General features: G+C 39.9%; 1 long non-coding RNA gene across 1 annotated transcript; it reads right to left on the reverse strand.

Annotated features, from left to right (window-relative positions):
- Positions 1 to 2,262: 2,262 nt before the first annotated feature.
- LOC148594578 (uncharacterized) lies at positions 2,263 to 18,564 on the reverse strand. Its single transcript, XR_015913422.1, has 2 exons — positions 18,187 to 18,564; positions 2,263 to 2,908 (listed from the first exon to the last, which is right to left on the reverse strand). It is a non-coding gene; the product is annotated as an uncharacterized LOC148594578 (long non-coding RNA).
- Between the last annotated feature and the right edge of the window lie 969 nt (positions 18,565 to 19,533).

Below are 19,533 nucleotides of genomic sequence, written 5' to 3' on the forward strand. Positions count from 1 at the left end.
AGAATGATTACAATATCAATAGAGTAGTCATTAATGCATTACCTTATACCGGACTAGTCTGTGAATGGACAGAACCTCAATTGGATTCCATTTAATTTCAGGGAGCAAATGCTGTTTTGAATCAGTAGAAATAAAAACATGTTACAACATTTTAAAAATGTTATTTCTCACTACTCACACCGCATTTATTACGTAAAAAGGAAAGCATTGTTTATTTTTCCAAATCTAGTTATAGAGTTGTTATTCTTGACATTCCTTTTATTCAGATTGCACAACTATGTTTTCATTCACATTAACTGATATTTGCCATTTCAATCATTTGTAATTAAAAGGAGCGTAGTGCTATTTTTTGGATTATTTTTTAACATTATTATCTATTTCTATCAAAGTAATAGATGTTTCTAGCACAAAGTTCTGGGAAGATGGAAAAGTCACAGAAAATTAAGAGTTACATTTCACCATCAGAATTCGTGGACAAATTTTCAACTGGGCAATATGTACCTAGTAAGAGTTCCCGCCCAGTTGTCAGCATACATATTCACTGTGCACAGGCAAGGAATTCTTTTTAGTTTCATGCACACATAGTTTCTGCAAGAGCAGCATTTTCCAGTCCTTCAAATCTTGTTACCCTTTGAATACGTGTCAAAAAAATGGAAAGCCATCAGTCATTCAGCAGGAAGTCAATGACTGATAATTTTCAAAATGGAGTTTGTGTGGCATGTAAGAATTTCCTGAGATTATAACTGGTAACTTCTACATAATGAAAATGAATCCTTTTTTCATTGTTGTCTTGTTTTCTTGCCAAACTGCATCTGCTTTCACAGTCAAATACATTTTCAGAGAGTAGACTGCAGTAGAGTCATGCTCTCTCACCTCTTCAGAATCTGATGAAGTTTCTAGATAATGTTCACACGTAGCTTTTCTTTTATGATCAGCTAGAACATTGTGCACATAATAAGCATTGCCAGATGCATTAAATGTTTTATTTCTGTGCTTTGGAGAATGAAATTTGGCAGAAATATTCCCTAATTTAAATCCGGCTTTTGTCTGCCTCATTGCTTTGCACACCATGTAGTGAAAGAACTGGCTTCCCACACCACCAGTCCGTCTGACTTGCAGTTGCTCCAGTCTGTATTACATGGGAGGTCATGCAAGCGGTCCATTCTGCTCCTCCATCTCCACCAGCAGCTGGAACTGGACTCCGGGTAAATGCCAAGGGAATTTGCATGACAGTCCATTTGGATCATATACACTATCCATTCGCTGCCATCGCTGTAAAATAGCAAGACATAGACCTCATCTACATAGAAGTTACATAGAATTTAAATTAAAACCAATTCCGTTTAAACCAGAACAAAACTTCTGTGTGAGCCCTCATAAATCTTTGAAATTGTTTAACTTCAGTTTATCTACCACTGTTAATGTTTCCCTGCAGATGGTTAAACAAACAAAGGAGAAGCATAGAAAAGACTGTAATTAGTCATGTTAAAATACACCTTTAGCCTCTTTCCTGGTAGGTGCTCCACCAAGGAGGCTTTTGCCTCCTCAGAGCAGACAGAGCAGAGAGGACAGCATCTCTCATAGTCCTTATTTTCTTGTGTCTTCCTCCTCTTTGGAGGACTCCCAAGGTGGCATCAACACGTGGCCTAGCATTTGGTGGAGTCTGGCTCCTCAGAGCCGACCAGCCAAGGCTAGATGGTGGAGTGGCAAAAGCAACACATTCTCCAGCCATTGTGCAGGCCACTACCTTACCTCTGGGCATCGGCCCCCCGCCTGCACTGCCTCCCATTGCTCTTTTGTTCAAGAGGAAACTTGTCATTTAGAGGCTGATTATTAGTTTTCTTTTCTCTTCCTCCCTCAAGCCCCCCTTCAACTGGATCATCACCAGTTTTAGAAGAGCTGCCCCTTTCTAAAGAAAACAAAACAGAATAAACAACCTCTTCTCAGTCCCTGTCAGAGCTCTCTTCTTTTCACCAACATCCATTTTCTCCCCAGGAAAATGAAAGGACCGGGAGAAAAAGACAGCTCCTTCCCTCTCCCCACAATGTAGCAACAAAGAACACAAACAAAATTAAAATTAGGCATTTAAGCTGATTTTCACCACTTAACTTTTGACATGTTTTTGCAAATTTCCTTCAAGTCCCCTCTGAAGATTCAACCAATGAAACCCACTGTATCAAGTGTTTTTTCTAAGCCTGTTTGCATAACTTCTATGAAACAATCCACGTGCTGTTTTGAGCTGCAAAGGCACCTTTCTGTGAGTGGTGAAATGCAGATGCAACAGCAGAACAAGATATTTGTCCCTTTGGGGAGAAATCAGGAGTGAAAGAAGTAATTTTTCATCTTTATGTAACTCTGAAAATATTTTGGGTCTGAGACATCCAAACTAACTCTGCAGAAGAATCTCCAGGTGGGTGATTTATTATAAGTTAAAGCCACTGCCCAAAAGCTCTGTTCTTTTTTTATGCCCACGTAGCTTCAGTTCAACTTCATTGTCTTGCTTTGAGAAGTAATTGTTTTTCTCCCCAGAAATATATTTTTCTTCCAGTAAGTCTGCATCATATTCATCATCTGGAACGTATTGCGAGTGCTGCACTGGGCTGAGCTTGCAGCTGCTCCCAATCATAACCAGTGTGCTCAGAGCAGACCTGCAAAATCCTTGGAGAGCGCGGGTGGGAGCGCCTGCCCTGCGCGCTCCTCTTCCCCATGCGCTGCACCGGTGCTCCAGAGGCTCCTCCGCTTTCCACTTCATTTCCAGGTGTAATTCAAAATGGCATTTCTGATCCACAAAGCCATTCATGGTTTAAGAGCATGTATTTCTTCGAGACTGCTTCTCCATTTCAACATCGTGTTTCACCTGGCAGCCAAGATTGGCTGCAGTTGCAGGAGATGAATAGCAATGTTGACTCTGTAAAACACATAAGAGTTTCCAGAGTGACAGGCCGTTCTCAGCGGATACACGGCATGCAAGCAGTAGAAAGGCGGGGAGTGTCTCATTTCATGGAATAGAAAAGAAAGAAAGGATTATTTTCATTTATCAAAAAAAAAAAGTACTTTCCATATTTGGTGAAAATGTCAAAAAACTGAACCAATCTCCTCAAAATACTCTGTAGTCCTGTAAAATTTTTAAGACTCTTATATATGATTTGTGCCCGTGTTTTATTATGGGCTATGCCAGCAGTAAAATCTTTCCCTCAGAAGCTACTAGGTGCTTTCATGGTCCTATTTAAATATGAAGTGACATTGGAAAATCTAGAAAAATATACATTATCATATATACATGAAAATTGTGAGATGCTACAAGCATAGGAAATCATGCAAATGCAACTTTGATTGCTGGAAGCGGACGAGGAGAATCTGCAGAAGAGTTCAATGAAGGAAAGTACTCAACCAAACAAAAAGAGAAGGGACAGTATGTGCCAGGCAGGTGGCTGCGTGTTTCTTTACTGAGTACTGTTCCCTAGGTCTATAAGAAACATTCACACTTCAGTCTTTGTATACTGAATTACATATAAATCCTTAGTTTTATAATAGAGGCAAAACATAACACCTGTCATATTACACTCAAGATTCCTTTTCCCATGTGACTCCCAGGACCTGCTGTCTCCAGCCAATATATTCTTTTTGCCTTTCCAAGGAGCACCAAGGCCTCCTCGGGTGCCCTCATTCTCTCTTCTCTTTCCGAAAGCACTCAGTTTGAGGTCTCTCATAATTTTTCATGGCAGCCAGATAAGGATCTTATTTTAATGAAACGTATGTTTTTGAGAGTTAACTTAGCCTAATTTAATAAATTATTAATTTAATACAACAGGCTGACCTATAACCTACACCATATTGCCAATGGTTGTGATTTTATTGAAGGTCTAGTAATACTTTGCGGTCTCGCTAAAGATGGATAGTCCATCTTTTTAAAATAAAAGGAAGTTTTTAATCCTTATGACTTCAGAGCATTCCAGAGATAGAAAACAAGTGGAAAATTAGGAGCCTTCCCTATTTTTTTAAACACTTTTAAAATCAAATTCCATACTCCTTAAGGTGTCAAGAAGCTTTCATATGAGTTTTATGTACTTGGGACGGGCAAAACTGCCCACAGTCCTGTAGAGGCTAAAGTTCAACCTCCTAAATCATGCAGTGAGCTGTGCTAACTACAATAGTTTTAGTTGCGTTAAGCCAACCAGTAAAAACAAATGAAGAAAACACCCTTTTCCTTAGTTTAGACAAGACTTGAGCGGGGAGGGATAGTGAGGGCTCTGCGTAATGTAGAGCACGAGGCTGGGAAAGAGCCTGCTCCACGGCTGCTGACTTTGGAGCCTGGGGACCTGAGAGATGCCCCAGGCTCCTCAGTAGCAGTTGCTAAGGAAACATTTTAGGGAACCTTTTTCATAAATTCATAGTAATCTCCATTTCTCAAATGTCAAGGCTAATGACTCACCCTTTGATTGCAAATGGGATTTACTACCACAGAATTGCTGGCAGCCTTCAAAGCTAAATTGTATTTGTCAGCATTTGAAGACTTTTAGTACTTTGGTTACAACTGCTCCCCTTGAGTGAGCAGAAAATATAGATATGTGAATACCTGGCAGAATTCCTGCAGAAATATTTCAACCCTTCCCTCTGAGTTTCCATGCAGGAAGGAAGCTGGATACTGGTTGGTTTGGATCAGTGCCACAGGAACGCATGGCAGCAGGACAGTGATCTCATGTGTCTCCGGGCATCCTTGTGCCATCCTCAGGCTCACCAGAGAGCCTTCACATCACCAAAAGCTGTGCTGGGGACAAAGCATAGGGACTTATGTCGCACCTTTCCCTCCAGAGATCATCTCAGCCCAAATTCACCCTAAACGCAGCCAGATGTACACATGGATTTTGTTGCAAGTTACACACAAATCAGCGCCATGGACTTTTTTCTGATTAATCTCAATGCAAGTCTAAAAAAACAGGTTTCCCACTCACACATTTGGGCTATCACCTGAAACCAGACCAAGCACCTGATATTCCATTTCTTTCTACCTTCACAATCTTTTTTCTGCCAAGTGCCAAGTTTGCAAATACACCCTGAGACTTCCTTCTTTAAAGTATTTGACAAGGTATCAACAAACCCAGACTTCAAGGATGATATCTATTGCTTTGAAGGCAATACATATTTAGAACAAGATTCTCTCTCAAGTAACACAGACCTCATTGCAGATGGATCTATTTCCAAGTTAAAAGCTTATAGTCAGAATACAATTTAAAGTGTGGATACTTTAACACCTACTGCTTTAAGAATACATAAAAGGACCTCAAAGAAATAAGAACTAACAACAAAGTTGCTTTAAATGATTTTACATCAAGTCTTCATATTTATATAAATGCATATTATAAATCCATTTAAATATTGATTCATACTATGTTTAATGTATTTCTGTTTAGTATAATATTTTCAAATATAAAGTATTTTAAATGGATTAATATTATAAACCAGTGTGGCTTGTGTCAAGACCTTCTCCTTGGAATTGCCTCTTGCTGGTACCCAGAGGACAGACAGCACTGAGGGAATGAAAACTGCTGCGGGTAACATGGTGTTATTGGCTGATGGGGCAGAGCAAAGCAGCATGTACCCACTGAGGAAAATGTACTTAAAACAAGTGGAAATGGCTGCAGAGGAACACTTACATGTTATTTTAAAACGTTTCCTGGTCACTTCAGATGCTATTATTGAAAATAGGCAAAAAGAGAAAACATCCAACTTTTGCTTTCTCCGTCTGTGGAAAACATAACTCTCAGTTATGCTTTGCACCAGTCTGTTTAGAAACAGACAATTTTGTTTTCCTGTTTTGTCTGGCCACAAGGTTTCACAGTGTAGATTTGTTCATTTTTAATGGGTATATTCAGCCAAACATATATACATATACATGTTCTTCCCTAGAGCCAGGTGCTTGGAGAAAGCTCAGCTGTAGAATTTTCCTTACCTAGAAAATGCAGCCAGGAATCATTCCTCCTGATGTGAAAACAAACATGCATTTTTCTTTCTCTATCAATTAGCTTCTAATTCTTTATTTCTCTCAGAATTTTACTCTTATTGACAACATAAATGAAGTACTGCAAGTGTAGAAATGATTTTAGTCATTCCCACTTTCCTCAGTTTCCAGCTAGCCTTATCTAAAATAAGATTTAAAGAATACACTTAACTCAGAAAATAAGTCTTCAGACCTTGACTGAGAACCTATGGCCCCAAAACGCAGAAGAAAAATGAACAAACATCTTCATTACCATACTATTTACCAAATGCTGAATTCAAAGTCCAGTCTATATCATCTTTCCTCTTTCTGTAACAAACATCAAAAAGTTCTCTTGTTTTTTTGACAGTCTGGGGAAAAAAAAAAAAAAACACTGTTTTTATTTTAATCACACTGAGTCTTCTTATTGCCTTCATGATTATTTATAACATTTTTGGCAAACATCCTAATCTAACTTGGAGGATGTGACTGCGCTTAGTTTTAGAGCATTCCTCATTACCTAGACGTTCTGCATCTGTGTGCCTTGCTTCATGTGAAGTGGACTGCCACGCATCCTGCAGCTTGGACACCCAAGACTGACCCTTACTGGCATCAGCTCCTTTATTTGTAAATACTGAGATGCTACCTGCACAGCTAAAAGCAGCCATCGAGTTGCGTGGGACCCATGGTGCACGTGACCATGACCTTTTAAGAGGCCCAGGCTTTTGCTTCTATTATAAAATAAAGATGTTTTCTCTGAGCGCTTGTGGCTGATTTTATACTCATATAGTACACCAGAAACCCCAAGGCCCTTTGGTGAATTTTCTGATTCAAGTGAAATTGTATTGTTTCCTGAAATGCAGCAATTATTAGAAAATCATCTAGGTAGACTAAGCCTTTGCTGTCTTTCTTCTGAGCATGCTAACAGCTAGATCTGCAGGCGCAATAGATGTTCCTAATGTACCCTGTCCAGTTGAAGCAGGGAGTTTCTCCTAATTTTGGCAAACGCTAAGCTGAGAGAAATGTTGCTTAACTCACCACACAGCTATAAATCTGCTTTGTAGATCTTGCACTTTTTGGGACGCTTATGGCTAAAAGTTTTGCTTCAGGAGAACATTAAGGTTTTTAGCTTTAATAAGGTTAAAAACCATCTGAGCATTTTGAGACTACAAAGAAATAATATATCTGCAGTGTCCCTTGCGATAGATTAGAGACAGGACTTGCTTGCAGTAATGAATATAAATGGGATTCCTTATTAAAGCCACTGGACACAGGCAGGACTGTAGCTCTCTTTGCTCTCCAACTCCCCGGCTAACTGCATACAGCCTATGCTTTCTAATACTGCTGCACAAGATTGCCCTAAATCCTGGCCTAGATTGAGCAGCTGTGGAAGGGACTGCCATCATCCATGAAACGGAACTGCTACTGAAACTGCTCGCCAAACAGCTCCAAACAGCTTCCTAACACCTACTGCCAATACTTACCCTGGCCCTAAGTTTGCCTGCATGGGAATTAAACAATGAAAAAGATTGTAGATTCTGCATGTGGGAATAGAAGTAGCCACTGTACAGAAAAGAAAAAAGAAAAAAAAAAGTTTGGCTTTTCTCATAAGCTTTAGGATAAAAAGTCTAGGTATTTAATTTTTTAATTAGAAAACTAACTTGAGCTGTAAACATACATATTTTTTTCTCATGCAGAATGGACAGGGGAGTCAGTGGGTGTTCATGGTCTTTGCATAGCACCTGGATTGGGCTCACGGCAGAGCAGGCAGGTAGCTCTGCTCATCTCACCTGCATTGCCTTGGCCCAGAGAGGTGGGAATTACCTCCTGGAGGCAGGACAACCTCTTCTTACCAAGACAAGCCTTCATGGGCTCCCAGTGCTGCGCAAAGGACAGTGTGAGCTGGTGTCCCTTGGGCAGCGGTCACCAATGCTTCCCTTCCGATTTCTTGAATTCCTACATCCCGCACTGTTGGGAGCACTGCCACTTTTGAGGCATTGAATGTAGAGATGTGAATCACCTTGCAACTTGTTCATGACGGTATTATCAGGCCTTACCATTGCGGATGCTTTTAGCTAAGGAACAGCAAACAGTAGTGTCTTTTCTTCCTTTTCTGAGGAGCAAGGCAGAATAGGTTGACTGCTGTTCACTAGCAAATTCAGACCAGCCAGCTGGATTCCGGACTGAGGAATATTCATCAGAAACACTGAGAACAACCCATGAAAATCAGCTAAAGTCAAATGTGTTCCCCTGAACTATGGAAACTTCTCCAAAAAAAGGCTGTGTCACACTTTGTCACAGGGGGAGAATGCCCTCCCCATAGCACAGGCACCCACAACCACACACAGCCACCTTGCTGGCGCAAGCCCTGCCACCTTGGTCTCCAGAGCCCTCCACAGTCTGCATGAACGTTAGAGCACAGAAGAGGTGCAGGAGCTCGGTATATCAAGAGGTGAAAGGGTGATACAGCTCTCTGATTTGAAAAGCTAGCTTGAGGAAGGCCTATGATCACATCGGTTGGCCACATGTACCAAGTGAGTGTTGCACATGTTAATATAATAAACATATGTGGTTCTCATTTCCTATGTTAAAAGAATACAGTTTGCGAGCATCAGGGTGCATCGTTATTTTGAATACAGGGTAAAAGTGGATTAAGGGCATTCAAAGATTCCCATGATATGTATGACTGCAAATACCTGCAACACCCAACTTTAAATCAAAGTTAACGGGAAACTTTAAAAGTGCAGCACCGCAACATTGGTTACGGACATGGGTTCCTTTAAAGACTCTTACAAACAGCCAGGGCAACAGGAACTATAACAGCACCCTTTTAGGAAAATACAGGAAATCTCCTCAGCCAGATGTCCTGCAGCACTGGGGCCACCATGAAAGTCTCACAGCTAAAGAAACCTCACAACAGCTTCTAGGCAAAAGCCAAAGGGGATCATCACATCTCCTAACACTTCGTTTTGCATTAGAAATAATTCTTGCTCAAGGATGAAAAAAGAGCCAATAAAATGTTCAAACTTTATTCCTTTATTGGCTTTTTGTTGCCTTGTGTTACTAATAAGTATTTACAACCTTATTTACAGTGTACGCTTTTAGGCATAGACTATGCTTGCCTATAATTTGAACTTTAAAAATTCTTGGTGCACTAAGAATTTAACAAAAGTCTTTATGTATTAATGGAATGTGGTATAGGATGAGATTTTTCAAAGCAGCCCTCTAAACTGGACCTCGGTATTTTTGCATGAGAGGAAGTAGGATCTCCTGGCCACCTTATGACTGGACTGGGATATGAAAATATGGGATTTGCATGTTGCAAACATTGACCATGAAAGTTGCAGGTGCGGACCTACAGGCCAGCTTGCAGCCACTTTGAAACAGACTTTCATGATTTGCAGAGTCTTGAGAACACACTTCTGAAGGCCGCATCCTGGGGGAAGGGGTGTTGCAGGGATGCTTTGGGGTTTTCATGTCACAAAACAGTGATATAATCACTTTGTCACCTATTTGACAGATACGTGAAGACTATAGTTCTCTGAAGTAATGAATGTGGTGGGAAACATTCAGAAACCTTTTCTTGCTTACACAATATTGAATATTGGTAAGGTCCCCCTACCAAAAACTAAGCATCCAAAATCTGAGACTCCTAAATTAGAGAATACATATAAAAATGTTGGCCAGAGGCTTCTGATTTTTATGTTCCCATCTCCCCCTCCCTCCTTCTCTTTCCTTTCCAATACTAGTGCTGTATTGAGTTGAAAATGTATAAATGTTACATGTAAGATGCAGCCTTACTGTTGCATCTTTATTCAACATCAACTTCCAGATGGGAACTATTTTTCATGGTTCATAAAGCCAAATCCAGCTGCTACATTTGGACCTACATAAGGAATCCACATTTTATTGCCTTAGCAGTGCATATAAAAATTGCTGTTGTTTCTTCAGTACTGGTGCACCTCACATTTCTCAATACATTTTAGATATTTAAATTTTAAAAACTGTATTTTATAGTTGCTCATCTAGCAGTGCACCATAACAAGATCCTGCTTTTACAACATTTTCCGGATATCTAACATAACTGAAAGAAAAACGATCTTGGACAAATGGTATTCAATATAGCAGCCATATATTCAGTTACTTACTAAGAGTGTTCAGACAATTTCCTATGTAAACCACAGTGATATTAAATACTTCTGGAATCTCAGCTTTATTAACAGACAGGAAGTGCAAACTCAGTATCCTCTCCCCTCCCCCTCCGCTAATCTGACTCTTTGATAGTCATGTGTTAGGAATAACCATGGAGTTTCTCCTAACACAAAATATTCCCACCGCTAAGAGAAATTAACCCTTGAGAGACCTCAAAAGACAGAGTGGAGCCCATGTGTTTGGAAAGGAAAAAAAAAATTCATTAGGAGGAAGTTTATATCACCGGCGGGCTTTCACGATGCTAGCAGCTATTATATGCAGGCATAATTCATTTGCATTTTAGATGGTATTGTCAAAGCAGCTACAGCACATCAGTTGCAGAGCAGAATTGCCCAGCTGGGCAAAATTAGCCATGTTTGTGCTTTCCTCCCAAGCCATGCCCACAAGCTCTCTGCACACACGCGGGCATCTGCGCACAGGCTTTTTCTTACCAGCCCTGAACACGCAGATATCAGTCTTCTTTTGCTAGAAAGCGAATAAATGTTGTCTGAGCGTGGCGAGGTGGGACAGAGAGAGTTAATGCATGGCTATGACAGGGAAGCAAGTTTGCTGTGAATTGGGAAGCACAAACTATAGTAATCCCCACCCTGCTGAGTGGCTTCCCCAGAGGTCTGATACAGTGCCAAAGCCTCTTACGCATACTGAGACAAAGCTTATTTCAAGCAGAATTCAGCTCCTGAAGCCACCATACTGCTTCCTGACAGCCTCCAATTGCACTGCCTCTGTATTTGTGTTTCCTGCTGTTTATATTTACTTGTTCCCAGAGCCACAACAGCTACAAAAACAAATAGTTGCTATTTGCAGGGCTCTGTATCAACACAGGTAAAGTGCTTGCTTCCCTTTTAGTTTTACAAAGATTGTGCAAATAGGCTTTTAATACCTTGGAGAGATTAATTTGGTAATTATAAACCAGTTTGGGAACACATGCTAAACAATTGGTCATATAATCACCATCCTTGTCTCAGAGCATTAGTGCGGCTGAGGCATGAGGTTTTTAAACTATAAGGACACACAAATATACTGCCAATTATATCACTATTATTTGTTCGCTCCACCGAGATATAGGCTTGAAATACTACTTTTCTGTTTGTCAGATCCCTGCGGATACTCTCGGAATCTGTGCTTCTGTGCCTCTTTGGCCTCTCTGCACAGCTATTGTGGCGGTGTCTGATTTGGGTAATAGAGATCTTGTCTGATACGCTAATTTAAAGGACCAGCTTCAGGAAGCCTAAGAGCCCTTAATTAAATGCAAAGGAATGATTAATACTATAACTACAAAATGAATTAGGAAAAATCATGATACATGGAATTTCATATGGTTTCTTCGATCAAAGTTTTAGACATCGAAAAGACTAAGCCTGGTCCTGAGTAGAATGATCGCAGGCGATTAACGCACCTCACAAAACTCCCGCAGCAAGACGGCAGGGCTGTTAGGCTTCTCAGTGGGGCTGAGCAGTGCATTTCAGGCAGGTAATGTTGCTTTTTCAAAATCAGAAATTCCTCTAGGAATATGCCAATTTCAGCAGCTTTTCACTTTTTAAACTAAACAGAGAAGAAAGAAGTTTCAAAGCATTTCATTTTGGCCTTAGCCATCTTTGGCTGATGTTCTGTCTGAACAGAACTTTTTCATTTCAGACCAGCTCCGTTTAAAATTTTTTTCAAGTCATCTTTAAAAATGCAGAAGTTTCATTTGCCCGGAAGTTTTAAAAAATACAAATTATTTTGATCTGTGCCAGAAGATGGGCCTCCGAGCCTTTCTTTTCAGAAGGGCCAGTGCCAAATTGTCCCTTCTGCTGAGACAGAAGCAAAGAAAAGCATCAACCAGAGGGCAATTAAATACTTCTCCTTGGTGAACCATGTCTCAGAGGGAGGGCAACCCAGAAAGTCCCCCTAGCTCTTAGGCCGTCTGCCCGTGTTACCTTTGCGCCTCCCAAAGCTGAGGACACAAATTCAATGATGCTGGAACATAGCTGGCTTTTACACTTCTAGAAACCATGGCTCTTAGGCCTCAACCACGGGGCAATAGCGTAGGCAATTTTTTTTCTTTCTTTTTATAACAACTAGTCTTGCAAGTCTCTTCACTGCTCTCCCTGCCATCCCCAGAGATCAGATTTATGGAAATAATGTCTCCTGAGACCCTTTCCCAGGAACTCTGTGCCTCAGTCCACAAGAAACACACTTCTAGGTCCACCCACACAGGCAGAAAATTACTGAAGAACAAAGGAAGAGCAAGACATCCTGGAGCACAATTTTTGGAGGGGATATCAAAGAGACAGGAACATTTGTGAAACACTGCATTCATCCACAAACCACATACGGACAGCTAGCTTCCAGCCCCAAGGAATCCAGCTGGCCTGTGCCTCCTCTCAGTCCTGCATTTGCTTTCCCCTAAGGAAAAGCACCGCCTAACACGGGATGCATTTGCTTTCCCCTAGTCACCATCTAACACGGGATGGGAAGATAAGCCACATGTCAGCGACGCATCCCCCACAAAGACGCACGTTACACCATGGTGCTAAAGTTTTGGTGTAAAGTTTTTGGCCTGTCCAAGACCTGCTTGGCCATCACTGCAGCCTCACCTTCAGCAGAGGCACAGAAGGGGCACAGCCACAAGACAGGACCACCTCAGTGCTCTGATCCCTTTCATGAGCTACCTAATGATACGCAGTGGATATTGCAGCAGAACAAGTACAAGTAATTAGCTCAATTAGAAGTTCCAGAATGTGACGTAACACAGACATTACAGAAGTCCTCAGATTTCAGAGGTACATCCAACTAAGTTATGAACTTATATGGTTTGCCAGAAGTGAATATGTGAGACTGCAGTGAGGTGGCCGTGTTCAGACATTCTTTAACTAGGGACAGACTAGCACTGTAACAGAGACTGGCCAATGTCAGGAGCAGTTCTGTATTTTTCTTGACCGTTGAAAGCTTACTAGAAAATGTAATAATTTATCTTCCAATTTGCAAACAAGCAACAAATGGGTTCATCCACCAATTGCACTGCAGAAACCATCCCAAAGGCTCCTCTTCCCATCCTGCTGAGACACAGCCAGCACCTACAGAAGGACTCTCAGAATGACAGCACATCTGAGCACACAACAGGTCAAAGCAGCTAGTGACCAGCAGCTTCAGAGATACTAGCATGCCATCTAACTATCAGGAAATTAAAACAACAGTGTAATCCAAGAAATCTTTCATTCTCAGTCTGTAATGCAATAGCTTTCTGCAGATCTTGGAAGAGGCATATGCTTGGGCCAGCAAACTGCACCACGAATGGAGAGGAAAGAAAGAAAAGGGCTCTGAATGGGCAAGTAGGTGGGCGTACAAGGTAAACTACAAGCCATGAAGTCATCTGAGCTCTTAACTAGGGCACATAATGATTGTAAACACATGGCACATTAATCAGGATCTAAATCTTGCAGAAGAGGCAGCTTCAGCTGTATCGCTCAACACCTATAATCCACCTAAGCCCCACATTTAAATGGTGCGAATACAGGTACATCAGTGTTTTAGACGAAGCATAAGACTGCTTTCAGACAACTAGAACTAGGGCTGCAAGTTCTTACCAATGTCTAAGCAGCCAACATAGTGCAAACAGAAAGTCAGGTAGAAGAAGCTGCTGTCTGCAGTTCATACCTGCTCTGTGACCCTCTGGACAACTGGCAGTGGATCCAGAAAGAAGCAGCGATGGCAACCATAGAAGCAGTGGTACAAAGTGCTGCAGAGGCTCTTTAAATAGAGGTAATCAAAATTTGATTTTTCCATTGGATCCTCAGGCTTTTTATAATTTCAGGGATGAGACCAATTTAATTTTTATAGAGATGTGTAATCCACCATTTCAATACAGTAATTGAAATAGGCTGACATGCAGCTATGTGCCCTAAGCGTCTTTCAAAGCACATATCTTGGCACTTTCCACTAGAGGGTAAATGGCATGACCAGAAACCATACGAGATCTTCTATGCTTGTGCTTTTACATTTTAATTGTTGCCTTTGCCAGCAAACATCCAAGTGGCATTTGTTTAACTAGTTTTTAAAGTCCTTCAGCAATAGAGACATGATTTTCGCAATACAGTGTTCTGTTCTTTAACTATGGCTAATCTAAGTTTCCTTTGGAGTACTTTAAGTCTATATTTTCTTATCAACTTGGAGAAAATGTATTAAATAGTTCATTTTGTTCCTCCCTGAAGCAACTTTTTACATATTTGAAGATTGTTATGTTCCTTTATGTATACTCTGAATAGCCCCCTGTTCTTCCAATTTTCTTGTAGGCCATCAAGATTTGTAAAGATACATTGCTCTCCTTTGGTTCACATCATTTTTCAAAAGCAACACCCAGCAAATTCCCCATCGTGGGCAAGTAAGAAGGACACATACACCTGCCTTCCAAATCACACCCTTTAAAAAGAAAGAAAAAACTCAGTAACATATTTTTGTCTTTCAGAACATTCTTTGCTGAAGGCTCATGTTCAGATTGAACTCATCATGACTTTCTCATGCTTTAGAATCAAATGCTGTTTGCCAGGAGTTCCCATACTGACATGCCAGAGAAGGAAATGCAAAAGAACATCAGGGATGGAAAGAGAAGATGGCACAGAAGGGCCTCCCAGGCTGAAGTGGAACAGGGCCGACTTATTCATTATTTTTGCTCTAAGACACTTTACAAATCTAGATGGCCTGCTTGTGAGCAGTGAAATGGCCTTACCTCAAGCCAAGATTTCCAGCTTCATTACTGAGCCAGTAAAGCTGCTAAGAATATCAAAGTGGTGACTCTAAGTGACATGAAAAAACTGTCTGTGGAGATCATAGAGAGCTTATTGCAGACATGAAAACAAATTCAGTGAGATGGGGAAGAGATAATCCCCAATATAAAAGATGCGTGCACAGAAAACTAGAAAACTTGCTGACACTCAAAACTGGTATGGTTTCTCTTCATTTTTTTCTCTTACTATTAATCTTGTAAGTGAATACTGATTTCTTTTCCACCATAAAGATAATCTTCTCTAAAAGCTAGCACAGAAAGGTCAGTATTTGAAATCAGGTAGAATACCAAAGAAATGATGATAGTGTTCAAAGCAATTACTCTTGCCATACATAGAGTTAGCTGTGAAGGAAATAACGGAATGAATGCAACCCTTATAAGAGCAAACAATATGCTAGATGTGAAACGCGAACAAACTCAAACTTAACTTCCCAGTGTGTGAACTTGTCAGAAAAATTGTGACATGAATCTTCAGGTAGTTTCCGATGCTGTGTTCCTTCTATTTCTACTTCCTTTCCCACCCCCTCTTTCAGGGAAACCCATGGCAGAATAAAATATAGACTAGATATATTAATATGCATCTGTTATTTTTACCAAATATCAAATACACATTTGATTTGAACTTCACAACTTAACAACTAAAAGCATGGATGCATTCATAGTCTTTGCTTACTGTTAAGGTATGTCTTTAAAAAAAAAAAATCAGTCCATCTATGTTATTAAGATTTAGAGAAGCTAAATTTATTAGGAAAATTGTAAATTTCACTTCTCCAAAAGCAAACACTTGACAAACTATTGAGCTTCTTTTTAAAGGGTAGAAACACAAAATGCACTAAAATGTATAGATTTGGAAATTAATTAGAGTTCAGTCACTAATGTGACATATAGAATAGTTTGCTTTACTTGATGAGAGCAGTTACCATTACAAATTTTGATTATTTACATTTAAAATACTGGCATCTGACAAACCTTTAAAGCATCTGTTTTGGTTGCTCATTTTATTATCTTTTCAGCTGGTATACCAATTGGTCTCACAAATTGAAAAAGAAGAGTTTACAGAGGATAAAGCATAACAGCACATTGGTAGAATTTCTTGATCCTCAGACAACAACTTTTAGTTCGTTGATCAAGTTGCCAGCTTTACCAGATTCAGATATAGGAACCACTTTTCATCTGTTTTGTTTCTGAGAAGCCACCCATGAACTTCAGATCAGATGTTCTTTTAATTTCTGTACCAACAAGCTACACAGACTCCCACTCAGGCTGAAACCTATTACTAGAATTGCTTTAAGTTAATTGCTTAAGCTCAAGAATGCCCTTTTGCTTCCCTTGCTTTGATCCATTCCTCTTCCACCTTTCAGCTGTCCATGGTGATCTCATTTACCTTCTCCACCCAAAAGAACGACCAAACTTTATATCAAGTTGCTCCATATTTTTCAGAATGACTCCCTTTTCCCCAAAAAAATAGCTTGATAGTAAATGCAGCAGATTATTGGTTATACCTGGTGAATTAGATATGTGCTAGCACATGAAAAAATGCTCTATATGAGTTCACAGAAAGTAAGACCAAATTAAATATTTGCTCTATAATGGTTCCATGAGTAGAAATAAAGGTCTTTTCCAAAATGCTCCTTTAACCCTGCTTTCATCCATTTTTTTAATTTCATTTGAGTTCTTCAATATGTTTTGCATCCCAGTGTGTCTCACACACAGTCAAGAAAGCCTTCTTCACAGAGAAAAGTGTATGCCTAAAATGTTCTCCTCTCCACCTGCCTTCCCCGGGATCAAAGTACATTAATTACCTTAAATTAAAAGGAAACACTCAAAAATAGCATATTCAGGGTCATATCTGCAGCAACCTAGGGTGGCAGATTGATTTGAACTCAAATTTCTGTATGTGCAAGAAGCCATAGTCCAGTGGAGCAAGCAGACTGCTCCAAGCACAAAACACGTTATCCATCAGGTACTCACACAACTTGCATTGGTTTTAGTAGAAAGGACACACACAACTTGGACCAGGACTTACTATCATTACTCTCCTTTCTCTTCCCCCTTCAGAAGGCCTGACAGTGTGCCAGAAATGGCAAGAAGGAAAGGGAAAGAAGAGATACTCTGAAGATCTGTAAAATGTCCATTTTAACACTTGTCTATTAATTGTAGGTATTGCATGATTTATTGAAATAAACATTGCTTTCTTTCCTTAAAAAAAAAAAAAAAAAGGCAGAACTGGATGAACATGAAATATCAATAGAAGGAACCTGAAGTACATTCAGTAGTTATGGTGCCTGAAGTAAAAGGCATGATCAGGTCAAAAACAGAATGAGTGATACCAATGCTTTTTATTTATTTTCTTTTGTTATTGTTTTTTTATTATTATTTATTTTGTAATTTTGGATTTAGCACTTCATTTTCCTAATTGAGCATTTCAGCTAAGAGGGACTCTGCAATGAGCCATAACCCAAGGATCAAAACACCTGGCTGGATGGGAGGGCATGCATCATTATGACGGATACCCAGAATGAAAACAGGTTTTCCAGTGCAAAGAAAAATCTTATTGTCCTAGAGTCTGTTGCATTAATAGCATAAACAAATGTCCACAATAGTCCTCTATTTTCTACTTTGAAAGAAATAACGAAAGACCTTTCTGAAGCTTCTAGGGAGACAGACAAGGAAGGCAGAACAGCTTCCCTCACGCTTCTCTGACTGATGTCACAGTTCCTGTGGCCAAAACATGTTTGTTGCTAAGCAACTATGTATATATTACACTCTTCTGCTTCCATTTGGGATTTAACATATGCATTTTCACTTTCATCTCTGATGCATAGTTACATTTGTTTGCTGTGGGTGCCAGGATGAATGGAAGCTGTCCGGTATGGGATATGCATAAGAAGTGAAAGGCACACAGAATGATTTACCAATGTGCATCATTGTTTTGCAGCATGGTTCAATGGGAAACCTACTGAGCGCCATTCAGCAGTGGTTGGGCCAATTTTTTCATTCAGGAGTGATACTGGTTGCTATATAACAGCTATTGGTTCAAGAAGTGCAGCAGTTCTTAGATGTCATGAAGTAACAGAGTATGCAGATAGTCTGACTGGTAATTATTGCAGATGAATTCTTTCTACGATGATAAAAGAGGTCCGTTCTTTCATCTGGAGTTTTGCATTTTATGCATAAATCCACTTTTCCCTGCACCTCTCCCACTTACTTGGCAGGCAATGAAAAAAATCACCTTTTCCTTTTGAATTGTGTGCAGATGACCCAAATCAGTGGCACACATCATTCGCATTTTTCAATGAATCAAATCTAAAAAGAAATGAAAAGAGAGGGTAAGGAGAAAAAGAAAGCAGGATGCAAGAGTTCATTTATATTATAAACACTCTAACAGAAAAAAAAATCAGTTTTACAAACCACATGTCTATTACCCCCTAATGAAATTATAAAAGAACGCTATTAGTCATGTCTGTACATTTATGCACATTGTGAGTTCAATAATTAAATTAGAAGATCTGACATGGAGTTTACTAAACAAAAATCCATGTTACAACAAAAAAGAAAAAGAACAGGATATTGCTAGCTTCCTTTTGGGTTTAGTATTGTCTCTATTAATAAGCATTAAAGAATAAAACACTGGAGGAATTCTTGCAGTCTAGATGATTTGGGTTTTGTTATGCTTTTCAGTTTAGCTTAATTTCCCACTGGAAGCTTCTCTCTAAGAGCAGGCCTAGGATTATCAGTACATAAAGGGGCGAAGGGGGGGTGAAAAAAGAAAGAAATCTTAAACTCAGTTTGCTACTGGAATCTGAGACAGGAGAGTGTGTGCAGAGAGGAGGCAAGGCAGTCTTTAAACCAGCCACACTTGTTACATAACTTTGGGGAAAATTGAAGGCTTTTTTCTTTCCCCTGAAGCTCAAGAAAAAATAAGCTTATAAAAAGGAATATTGTATGAAAGCAACTGGCTTGCCCATTCTCTTATGCATTGATTCAGGACTATCTCAGTTGAAAGAAAAACTTATCTCTGGGTGTGCATTGGTACAACGAGTGAGGATAGAGCAGCTCTCTCGTGGCACTCTCCCACACAAGACAGATAATGATAATTCAGTCAATGTTGTTTTATGTGTTGACCACCTTTGCTCTGTGAATTTTCTGCACCTCAGGATTGCATTAGGGCCCCTGAAAGATCCATGCAGGCCCACAGCAATGCCCTTTCCCTGGAAGCTCTCTTTACACTGCTCAAAAGGAAAAAGCAGCCTGGAGTTTAAGCAAGAATCAGGCCTCTCACAATACAAAATTTGCTTTATAACTGTGATAATCAAGCTTAAAAAAAAAAAAAAGAAAAAACACTGTTCTACACTGTTCTAACTGCCTTTATATTGCAGAGTGAATTTAGCATTTTCATGCTGGTTATAGGACTACATAACCAGCTATTCAGTTACCTGCATTTGTGACATACCAAGGTTAACCCTAAACTATCACTGGCACAAGTTAAATTGTTATCTAGAGCCGCAGAAATGTAAATACTTGTCCCTGCTGCTGCATGTACACACTCTCCAAGTTTTGAAATGCACTGCACAGCTGA

This window comes from Tinamus guttatus, unplaced genomic scaffold (assembly GCF_059628265.1).
Source record: "Tinamus guttatus ecotype Peru unplaced genomic scaffold, ASM5962826v1 Tinamus_guttatus_pri_ptg000227l, whole genome shotgun sequence".
NCBI classification, from domain to species: Eukaryota; Metazoa; Chordata; class Aves; order Tinamiformes; family Tinamidae; genus Tinamus; species Tinamus guttatus.